Source organism: Oncorhynchus mykiss, chromosome 8 (assembly GCF_057628025.1).
Source record: "Oncorhynchus mykiss isolate SJ-2025 chromosome 8, ASM5762802v1, whole genome shotgun sequence".
NCBI lineage: Eukaryota > Metazoa > Chordata > Actinopteri > Salmoniformes > Salmonidae > Oncorhynchus > Oncorhynchus mykiss.
The window spans coordinates 35,094,851-35,107,005 of NC_143029.1; the positions used below are offsets into that span (position 1 = coordinate 35,094,851).

The 12,155-nt window shown below is 39.0% G+C and overlaps 1 long non-coding RNA gene across 2 annotated transcripts in view; it reads right to left on the minus strand.

Moving 5' to 3' along the window:
• Window positions 1-12,155, minus strand: part of LOC149981639 (uncharacterized) — a 79,514-nt gene that overhangs the window by 31,979 nt on the left and 35,380 nt on the right. The window lies entirely within an intron of this gene.

Here is a 12,155-nt window from a genome sequence, read left to right on the forward strand (position 1 = left end):
GAATCAATGACAACACTTGGTGTGTAAAGCATTTATGATTATTTAATTTACCTTCAACATGATTGGAACTACTTTTATTGATCTCACATTATTTCTGTATTTTCCAGAGTTACGTGTAGTCAGGCTGTCTTCCTTCAGCAATCTGTGGAGAAAATTGCTGCCCCACATCTCAAGCACTAAGCCCCAGACAGACCTGTGCTGGCAGTGCCAGAGGAACAACTATCAGATCTGCCAATCTGCCAGAAGCTGTTAAGTCAGCAAAGCTGAAGAAGCAAGAGCAGCATCATGTGCTGGTTCAGAGTGAGCGGTCTGTCTATCAGAAGATGATTGCTGACTGCAAGATCAACTGTCAAGACCTGCAGTTGTCTTTGGGGGGACCTCCTGAACCAGCAAGCAAAGACATCAGGATGCATTACAGCATTGATTTTGCTCAGCATATACATAACATTTCCTCCTTTATAAGGACATATATATATATATATATATATATATATATATATATATATATATATATATATATATATATATATATATATACAGTGCCTTGCGAAAGTATTCGGCCCCCTTGAACTTTGCGACCTTTTGCCACATTTCAGGCTTCAAACATAAAGATATAAAACTGTATTTTTTTGTGAAGAATCAACAACAAGTGGGACACAATCATGAAGTGGAACGACATTTATTGGATATTTCAAACTTTTTTAACAAATCAAAAACTGAAAAATTGGGCGTGCAAAATTATTCAGCCCCTTTACTTTCAGTGCAGCAAACTCTCTCCAGAAGTTCAGTGAGGATCTCTGAATGATCCAATGTTGACCTAAATGACTAATGATGATGAATACAATCCACCTGTGTGTAATCAAGTCTCCGTATAAATGCACCTGCACTGTGATAGTCTCAGAGGTCCGTTAAAAGCGCAGAGAGCATCATGAAGAACAAGGAACACACCAGGCAGGTCCAAGATACTGTTGTGAAGAAGTTTAAAGCCGGATTTGGATACAAAAAGATTTCCCAAGCCTTAAACATCACAAGGAGCACTGTGCAAGCGATAATATTGAAATGGAAGGAGTATCAGACCACTGCAAATCTACCAAGACCTGGCCATCCCTCTAAACTTTCAGCTCATACAAGGAGAAGACTGATCAGAGATGCAGCCAAGAGGCCCATGATCACTCTGGATGAACTGCAGAGATCTACAGCTGAGGTGGGAGACTCTGTCCATAGGACAACAATCAGTCGTATATTGCACAAATCTGGCCTTTATGGAAGAGTGGCAAGAAGAAAGCCATTTCTTAAAGATATCCATAAAAGTGTTGTTTAAAGTTTGCCACAAGCCACCTGGGAGACACACCAAACATGTGGAAGAAGGTGCTCTGGTCAGATGAAACCAAAATTGAACTTTTTGGCAACAATGCAAAACGTTATGTTTGGCGTAAAAGCAACACACCATCCCCACTGTCAAACATTGTGGTGGCAGCATCATGGTTTGGGCCTGCTTTTCTTCAGCAGGGACAGGGAAGATGGTTAAAATTGATGGGAAGATGGATGGAGCCAAATACAGGACCATTCTGGAAGAAAACCTGATGGAGTCTGCAAAAGACGAGACTGGGACGGAGATTTGTCTTCCAACAAGACAATGATCCAAAACATAAAGCAAAATCTACAATTGAATGGTTCAAAAATAAACATATCCAGGTGTTAGAATGGCCAAGTCAGTCCAGACCTGAATCCAATCGAGAATCTGTGGAAAGAACTGAAATCTGCTGTTCACAAATGCTCTCCATCCAACCTCACTGAAATTTCAGTCTCTCGATGTGCAAAACTGATAGAGACATACCCCAAGCGACTTACAGCTGTAATCCCAGCAAAGGGTGGCGCTACAAAGTATTAATTTAAGGGGGCTGAATAATTTTGCACGCCCAATTTTTCAGTTTTTGATTTGTCAAAAAAGTTTGAAATATCCAATAAATGTCGTTCCACTTCATGATTGTGTCCCACTTGTTGTTGATTCTTCACAAAAAAATACAGTTTTATATCTTTATGTTTGAAGCCTGAAATGTGGCAAAAGGTCGCAAAGTTCAAGGGGGCCGAATACTTTCGCAAGGCACTGTATATATATATATATATATATATGTCCAACTACAGTAACTAGTACAGAAAAAACATACCATGCTATTGTTTTAGGATAGTGCACAACAACAAAACACTCATCATGTCCAACTGGTTTGATACATTCACCTCTGATGGTAAATAATGTACTAACATTCAGTAGTCTTGCTCTGATTTGTCATCCTGAGGGTCCCAGAAATACAATTTTGTGTAGTTTTGTTTGAAAAAAAATCTAGTTGTATATTGTGAGTAATGTAAGAACTGGATTAAGGATTCGACTCTTTAAAAAAAAAAAATCGCCTGAAGAGACATACCCAAATCTAACTGGCTGTAGCTCAGGACCTGGAGCAAGGATATGCCTTTTCTTGATACAATTTGAAAGGAAACACTTTGAAGTTTGTGGAAATGTGAAATTAATGTAGGAGAATATAACACATTAGACCTGGTAAAAGATACTATAAACAAAAAAGCATGTGTTTTCAAAAAAAATAAAAAATAATTGAAATTTAATAGAAAAAACATACATTAAGATATCATCCTAGGTGTAATTTACATTTTGTCCACAACATGGCAGTAGTGGGTGTGCAACGTTTCAGACTGAACCAGTGAAGAATTACCTTACCACAAATTAAGTTGCCAGGAGTTTGCCCAAATGTGCCAAATTGGTCAATTTATACATTTTCAAGTACATAGCTAGAAAACAAGCATTCTATGGTAATAAAAAAGTTTACACACTCCCAGGAATGTCATACATGATGGATCATTTGCTTCCCTACAGTAAAGACACTAACCTTGACACGTCTAGATGGTGGGGTGGGTGTGGAGCCAGAGACAGCAGTTTGGTCAAGCTGGAGAACCAGTTTCTACATATTAATATAAAAATACATTTTTGATGTCATTTAGCCTATCAGAAGCTTCTAAAGCTATGATATAATTTTCTGGGATTTTCCAAGCTGTTTAAAGGCACAGTTAACTTAGTGTATGTAAGCTTCTGACCCACTGGAATTGTGTTACAGTGAATTATAAGTGAAGTAATCTTGTCGGTAAACAATTGTTGGAAGAATGACTTGTGTCATGCAGAAAGTAGATGTCCTAATTGACTTGCCAAAACTATAGTTTGTTGACAAGAAATTTGTGGAGTGGTTGAAAAACAAGTTTAATGACTCCAACCTAAGAGTATGTAAACTTCCGACTTCAGCTGTAAATCCACAAGTCTTTTATAATTACACTATTAGATTGTTTCTTACATCTACAAACAGCTAGTTTGTCTTTTCTTGGCAAGTTTTTATTTTCTTGGCAAGTTGTGGATAAATTGTGTTAGCCGCTATTTCTATTTCCTAGTTAGCTGGTAGCTATCTATTTTTCTAGTGGGTGTGTGAGTGGACAAATGTAAATTATACCAATACGTTTATCTGGCAGTGGAACCTGTTTATGTAACCCAATGGAAAATAATGTAAAGTATGTGGAATAGATTCATTCAATGCAATCGATATTCCAGAATTCCATGAGAAACGCAGTACCATGTATTTCAGTAGCTTTTCCCAAAGCTTAATGATCAGATTATTTGAGTCAACTGTGTAGTGCTAAGGGAAAAAACAAAACATGCACCCCTTGGGGTCCCCAAGACCGGGTTTGGGAAACACTGTTTGCAGTATTTTTGCAGTATAATTTTTTTGCTGTTATTTCTGTACCATAGTGCAGTGGCATTATATTTCTAGTGTATATTTTTATTGTCATATTTTTTGTTGATATTCACGCAAAATATACAGCCATAATATGTTTTTGCTGTATCATTGGATAACTGCATAACAAAGCATGGCAAGGGTCTGTATATGTCATGTGTGCTGTCGATGTGACCTCTTCCATGGGGAAGGCCGGCCTGTTGGACAGAGTTCTAAATAGCTTACCCTGTGTTAATAATTGAGAGCGCCAATGAAGACCATCATAGAACATCAGAGTATATATATAATATATAATTTTATTAATGCATTACGTACCAGGAACCAGTGTTATTACGGACATTTATTCTCAGTGTTGTTTCTGGAATTACTGTTCAATACAAAGCATACCCTTACTTCTCAAAGAGTTTAGCCACTTTCAGCTCTTCTCATAGGAGAACACAGGTACCATTTCCAATCCGCGGCAGAACAATGTCCCTATCTCTCTCAATGACCTGAGCACACCTCAGTCTGACCTTGTCTGGACCCAATCATCATCATTCAATACCTACCGTAGGGCAGAGGCAGAGAGTAGCCCTTGATGGCTGCTGTGCTGTGGAGGTGATATTGGAGTCTCTGTGGTCACTGTAGTCTCTATAAGATTACTACTCTGTTCTCTCTCTCTCTCTCTCTCTCTCTCTCTCTCTCTCTCTCTCACACACACACACACACACACACACACACACACACACACACACACACACACACACACACACACACACACACACACACACACAGACCTGCCCTGTTGGAGACACTTCCTATAGTCCATGTGTGTACTCCACGCTCTGTGGGAACCATAACCCTGTGGATGTTTCTGGGGAAGATTAATTAAGGGCATCGTTCCGGGTCACATGAGAAAATGGATAACACGATCGTGTTTGTGAGTCTCATCTTTCCATAAAGGAGTCATAATAGTTTTGTAGGCCAAACCGTTCGGACGCTCCAGATAATTTTGTGAGAAGACCGCTCTAGGTCTGTCACCTTTCACTGCAGATGCGGAAGTGGATACTGTGGAATGAGGCAACAAAAAACACCAGATATCTCTATCTTAAATGGACAGATTTGTATGTTTTTATTATTATGCTAATTAGATTTCCGTGGCAGCGCGGACATTGACTCTAGTTTTTTTTATAGCTAATTTCCTGCAATTCTACACATTTTGCCATGACTTATGCCATGTTAATGATATCTGATTGAGAGTGACTAACAAAATCAATGGGGTTCACTTGGAGGTCAGGGATCCTGGGCACGAGCCCGGTCTATATTCGTCCATGAAGTTTAGAGAGCTGGCTAGACTAATTTACCAATCTAAACATTGTTAGCTGACATGGAAAATTGAGTATAAAGTAATTGCCTCTCAGAAGGCAATGCTCAGATTATTTTTGTTGTGATTATTTAACATTTTGTTAAAAGGCATTTTAAAATGACTAAATCCGACTGCTCAATTGATGATCACTTAAACATTTAGTAAACTTATAGATTTAAGATGTAAACTGTTTGTCTTCTACAGATTTTGAGAACTACATAAGAGAGAGTGACCAACAAAATCAGTGGGGTTCACCTGTAGGACACCTGGGCCCTGAGTGCCTGGTCGGTATTCGGCCATGAAGTTTAGATAGCTGGCTAGACTAATTTACCAATCTAAACATTGTTAGCTGACATGGCAGCTGCTCTCAACTGATGATCACTTAAACGTTTGGTAAACCTTTAACTTTTTCTTTTAAAACATTAGTATATTTAAAACAAAATAATTTTAGACTTTTACTCAATAGTATTATACTGGGTGACTTTTACTTGAGTCATTTTCTATTAGGGTATCTTTACTTTTACTCAAGTATGACCATTGGGTACTTTTTCCACCACTGATGTCTGTAAAGTATAAACCCAAAAAGTAAGATACAGTATATACTCACAGAAAGTTAAAAAAAATCTGATATTGATAAGATCAGAGATGTACTGTTTGTAAAAACTCTAATGAAATCAGTTTATTTGTTGCGTTAGCAGATGTTACAGCAGGTGCAGCGAAATGCTTGTTTCTAGCTGCTACAGTGCAGTAATACAATATCAATGCAATACCAAGCCGTAAATAATCCAGAAAGTCCATAACAAGAAAGTCCAAAACACTACTTTACTAAAATTGCTTTGGCCAACACAGTACTATAATACCATAATATATGCAATTTATGTAGCAAAAACTTCTATTCGATGTGACCCCAGTGGGAATCGAAAACCACAACTCTGTTGTTGCTAGTGCGATGCTCTTATGAACTGAGACATTTACAGGTCCACTACAATACATAAGTGCAAAACAATACTGTAAAATACAATACACGATTACAATACAGGTGTAGATGTATGATTGCCATCCCCATGAGCGTACCGCCATCCTCCAGGCCATGGATGAGGCATGCAATGATTTCAATCCAGACTGATGTCAGGCTTGGATTCACCATGCCAAAAGGTTTGTCCCCAGGTGCATGAACAATGAAGATATTTACTGCAATTTCAATGACAACCTGTGGCCAAATGCTCAAGACAGGCTTGATGCAAACTAGTGCCTGTTAAATGTTGTTTCTTTAATTTGATTACATTGTGAAAGGTGTATTCAACGGTCACACCTTTGTTCACAGGTTAGAAATGATTTAAATTTGATGTTCAGTCCATTGTAATGGGTAGTGCAAGTGTATTATTGGCTTATGTGAAGACAGTTTCATTTACTGTAATTTACAGTAGTGTAGCGTACTACATTCCAGGGGCAATTTTGAAACGTATCTTAAATGTTATGCTATTGGATTAACTGGTTGTTAAAATCACTAAATTGAGAAGATATCATTGTGTTGTGTTTTGGTGATGTGCTCATTATATTTCACAGTAAACTTTTATTCTGGATCAATGGTTGTGGTGTCGAAAGATGTCTACAAGGCAAATGAATGCACAATGAAAGATATTGAATGTGAGACTGGCTGCATTACAAGTGTTACCAGTTTGGAGTTTTGTACTAAGAGTTTTGAAAGTTCTCCACATGAAGATAGTACCAAAGCAATACAAATAACTGTAATCCCCAGTACACAAACCACAATATTTCTTCCATAAGTCATCACAAACCACATTCCTTCATGTCTACAATGTAAAAAAAAACAACACCCACAAATCTAGTTGTTTCAACTAATTATTATTAAGTAACTGGTTCCACAACCTTTTTTTTGTTTACTAAACTTTTCGGTCGAAATGTTACCTGAACCCCCCCAAAAGTATGTTCCTGAAGATAAAGATAAGCTTTGCTCCAACTTGAGAAAACTTTGTCAAAATATGCAATCAATTTAACATTATGTGTTCGTTCAAGTAGAAGTTATTGTTTGGGCATCTTAACTGAAAAGGGCTGTGCAACTGTTTACACACACAAAGATTTTTAACATAGAATGCTTTCAACTTACATATTTGACACACCTTTCAATGTTTATTTATGCTGTAATTATTACTCAACATGTCCTCACCTGGGATTTGAACACACAACCTCTTCATGGCTTTCTGATCTTCTGTGTCAATTATCAGTCAACCAGACTATTCTCTCATCATTGAATTGATTGATTTAAGTATTTTAATTTTTTCCCTGTAGTTACAGTGGGGCAAAAAAGTATTTAGTCAGCCACCAATTGTGCAAGTTCTCCCACTTAAAAAGATGAGAGAGGCCTGTAATTTTTGTCATAGGTACACTTCAACTATGACAGACAAAATGAAAAAAAAAATCCAGATAATCACATTGTAGGATTTTTTATGAATTTATTTGCAAATTATGGTGGAAAATAAGTATTTGCTCACCTACAAACAAGCAAGATTTCTGGCTCTCACAGACCTGTAACTTCTTCTTTAAGAGGCTCCTCTGTCCTCCACTCGTTACCTGTATTAATGGCACCTGTTTGAACTTGTTATCAGTATAAAAGACACCTGTCCACAACCTCAAACAGTCACACTCCAAACTCCACTATGGCCAAGACCAAAGAGCTGTCAAAGGACACCAGAAACAAAATTGTAGACCTGCACCAGGCTGGGAATCTGCAATAGGTAAGCAGCTTGGTTTGAAGAAATCCACTGTGGGAGCAATTATTAGGAAATGGAAGACATACAAGACCACTGATAATCTCCCTCGATCTGGGGCTCCACGCAAGATCTCACCCTGTGGGGTCAAAATGATCACAAGAACGGTGAGCAAAAATCCCAGAACCACACGGGGGGACCTAGTGAATGACCTGCAGAGAGCTGGGACCAAAGTAACAAAGCCTACCATCAGTAACACACTACGCCGCCAGGGACTCAAATCCTGCAGTGCCAGACGTGTCCCCCTGCTTAAGCCAGTACATGTCCAGGCCCGTCTGAAGTTTGCTAGAGAGCATTTGGATGATCCAGAAGAAGATTGGGAGAATGTCATATGGTCAGATGAAACCAAAATATAACTTTTTGGTAAAAACTCAACTCGTCGTGTTTGGAGGAAAAAGAATGCTGAGTTGCATCCAAAGAACACCATACCTACTGTGAAGCATGGGGGTGGAAACATCATGCATTGGGGCTCTTTTCTGCAAAGGGACCAGGACGACTTATCCGTGTAAAGGAAAGAAGGAATGGGGCCATGTATCGTGAGATTTTGAGTGAAAACCTCCTTCCATCAGCAAGGGCATTGAAGATGAAACGTGGCTGGGTCTTTCAGCATGACAATGATCCCAAACACACCGCCCGGGCAACGAAGGAGTTGCTTCGTAAGAAGCATTTCAAGGTCCTGGAGTGGCCTAGCCAGTCTCCAGATCTCAACCCCATAGAAAATCTTTGGAGGGAGTTGAAAGTCTGTGTTGCCCAGCAACAGCCCCAAAACATCACTGCTCTAGAGGAGATCTGCATGGAGGAATGTTCCAAAATACCAGCAACAGTGTGTGAAAACCTTGTGAAGACTTACAGAAAACGTTTGACCTCTGTCATTGCCAACAAAGGGTATATAACAAAGTATTGAAATAAACTTTTGTTATTGACCAAATACTTATTTTCCACCATAATTTGCAAATAAATTCATAAAAAAATGTGATTTTCTGGATTTTTTTCCCAAATTTTGTCATAGTTGAAGTGTACCTATGATGAAAATTACAGGCCTCTCTCATCTTTTTAAGTGGGAGAACTTGCACAATTGGTGGCTGACTAAATACTTTTTTGCCCCACTGTATCTAATGTTGGTGGGGGATATTACTCTATTTTAATGTTACTCCTTAATCACTATGATAAATACAATTGTTCTTGAATGTACTTTTAAGAGCTGAGATCTGCTTTGAAGTGCAAAGTGTAGCAATACAGGTGATATCAATTCTTGAATCAAACATGGTGGCAAGAGGTTGTGAGTTCAAACCCCAAGGGAGGAAATGTTGAATATTAATTACTGTATAAATGTATTTCACCTGTCTTTGTGCTTGTCTCTACCTCCTTCCAGGTGTCCCCCATTATTCCCTGGGTATTTATACCTGTTTGTCAAGTCAACCAGCAATTTTTTCTCAGCTCCTGCTTTTCCCCAGTCTCTCTTTTTCTTGCTCTCCTGGTTTTGATCTTTGCATGTCCTAATTCTGAGCCCGCCTACCTGACCACTCTGCCTGACCCTGAGCCTGCCTGCCGTCCTGTGCCTTTGCCACTACTCTGGATTATTGATCCCTGCCTGCCTTGACCTGTCTTTTACCTGCCCCTGTTGCTGTAATAACCATTTTTTACTTCAACACAGTCTGCATTTGGGTCTTACCTAAAACGTGATAAAATTAACTTGCTCAGTGCACTCATATGTGTTAAATACATTGTATGTTTAAAGCACTGTGTGTAGCTATATAGTACCAAAGCCTTTTTTTTAGGTAAGATGTCCAAATAATAGTTGAATGAACATATGAGGCCATTTCTGCCTGTTTTCCCATCTTGGAGCTAAGTTTGGGCCAACTAAAAATGTTAAGTTCAGGTAACACTTTGACCGAAGAGTTGAGCCAACAAAACACAGGCTGTGGAACCAGTTACTTAATCATATTTAGTTGAAAGAACTATATTTATTTTTCCAGTGTATGTCATCCCATGACATTTTCTGCAATGACTACAAAACAAAGGGTTTCTAATAATAAATTGACATTGACACATGCTGAATCCATAAGCAGTGTTGTTCTGGAGCACTTTTTAATGGTCAGTGTGGATTCAGCAAATCATATTTTCTCCCTGTTTTATTTATTTTCTTCCCCGGGTACAGGTTTATCTAACCATTCAATTTTTCTGCTGATATTCATGAATGTCAAATAGATTTAAACCCGAGCAGGTTGTTATGTGGAGGCAGCAGATGGATAACGATTGGCTGTTGAGTGGCTGATGGAAATTAAAGCTGTCCTTTATTACCTCTTTATGCCCTCCATCTCTCTCCCACATCCTACCTCTCTCCTCCCCATCCCTACACCTCTCCTCCACTCTCCTCCCCCTTCCCACCACCACCACTCAACCACTGCTAAAGATAGCAGCCAGTGACATACCCAGAGGTGTATAAAATGTCAGGATTACAGTGATGGAGAAGCACAGTAATGAGATGATAATTGTGTGTTTTCCCTGCCTTAGATGTCAACAGAGAGAACAACAAGCTCCTTGGATGCTCCTGTCAATGAATTGCCGAAGCAGACAAAATTACATTATATAGTCGATTAGAGGGCTGGAGAGTGCTAGCCATTATATTGGCGAGCACTTTACCTGAACCCTACCAGTCAAAATGGCTGCAATTTCTCTGTCATAAGTGTGGCCAAATGCAGGCTCAATGCAAAGCACTGTCAAAATGACAGTCAAATTCACAAAAAGAGTAAATTATTAATGGCAGTTCAGACTGTAAGACAGTTATATGATGACTGTTGTGAGGTGGGGGAAAAGTTTGTAACATAATCATTCCTGGTTGGCAGAAAATTGGCTACATGTAATCATTGCATATTTTGTAAAAAAGGGTTTAAAATCAACATTCAGCTGTTTCCATTGTATGAATTGTATATGTTTTATTGTTTTTATGTGTGATGCCTTCTTGCACATTAAATATCTCCCTCTGTGATGATAAAGATTGATTGATTGACAAATTAATAAACTGGCATCAGCAAGGATGGCTTTTGACATTTTACGATGCCATACGTACTAGCTGATGACATTTTAATGTTGGATTTACTGTACGTCTCCCTCTTCATTACAACTGCACACATACTGTATGTAAACCTTCATGTCAAGAAATATACTTTGTTTTATGATGATGAACATTGCCCATATAGCCTCTTCCACTCACCCTTAAAAATAATTGAACCTAGTAAATAAAACAAGAACTCTAAACTACTAAAAAGCTTCTTCCACCTTTATTAAACCTTCTTTACAGTACACTGTGAATCACTTCCCAGTCTAGACACTTCCCAGTCTAGACACTTCCCAGTCAAGACAGTCTCAGTGTTGTATTAAGTGTTTCGCTAGTTCAGGATTTCACTATTTGATAATTATATATGATTGATGTTGCGATTGTAAATTGGTTCACAATTCAGTCTTTGACTGCGGGAAACCAATAAAACCTACTACTGCCACTATCCCTAGAGAGGTCCAGGCACCAGCAACGAAAGAAGTGTTTGGAGGGGGAAGAAAAATAAGACCCCGATGCCTCTGCTTCATCTTGGTAAACTCACCTACTACTCCTCTCCGTTACGCTCTTTTCACTGCGCCTGGGCTCTCCCCACTCTCCATGCGCTGGAGTCAGTGTCTGGGAGTGCCTGATAAGCTCAGAGGCATACGCTGGCAAGCATCTGGGCGTCGAACTGAGGGAGGCGCAGCCGAGAGGCAACCGGCAGGTTAGCTAGACCGACACGTCTGCTTCTACCATCAGAGAGGTCAGGAAATGCCTGAGTGTCTTCTCTCTGACTTTCTCTCCATCACTCTTTAATTTTTTCCTTCACTCTCTCCCTATCTGTTTCTCACTCTTTTCGTCTCCCCTTTCTCTCTCTTCTCTCTCCCCCTTCCCTCACTCCTCCTCACTCACTCTCTCTTATTTAGTTTTTTTTCTCCAACCCGTGGTAGGACCGCTGTTATTCCCTATTAAGTAGCCCTGTGAGATTAGGGTGGACACGTTTATCATGGGGGGCTTAATACAGTGCCTTGCTAAAGTATTCATCCCCCTGGCGTTTTTCTTATTTCGTTGCATTACAACCTGTAATTTAAATGGATTTTTATTTGGATTTCATGTAATGGACATACACAAAATAGTCTAAATTGGTGAAGTGAAAAAAACACTTGTTTCAAAGAATAAAAAATAACAAAACG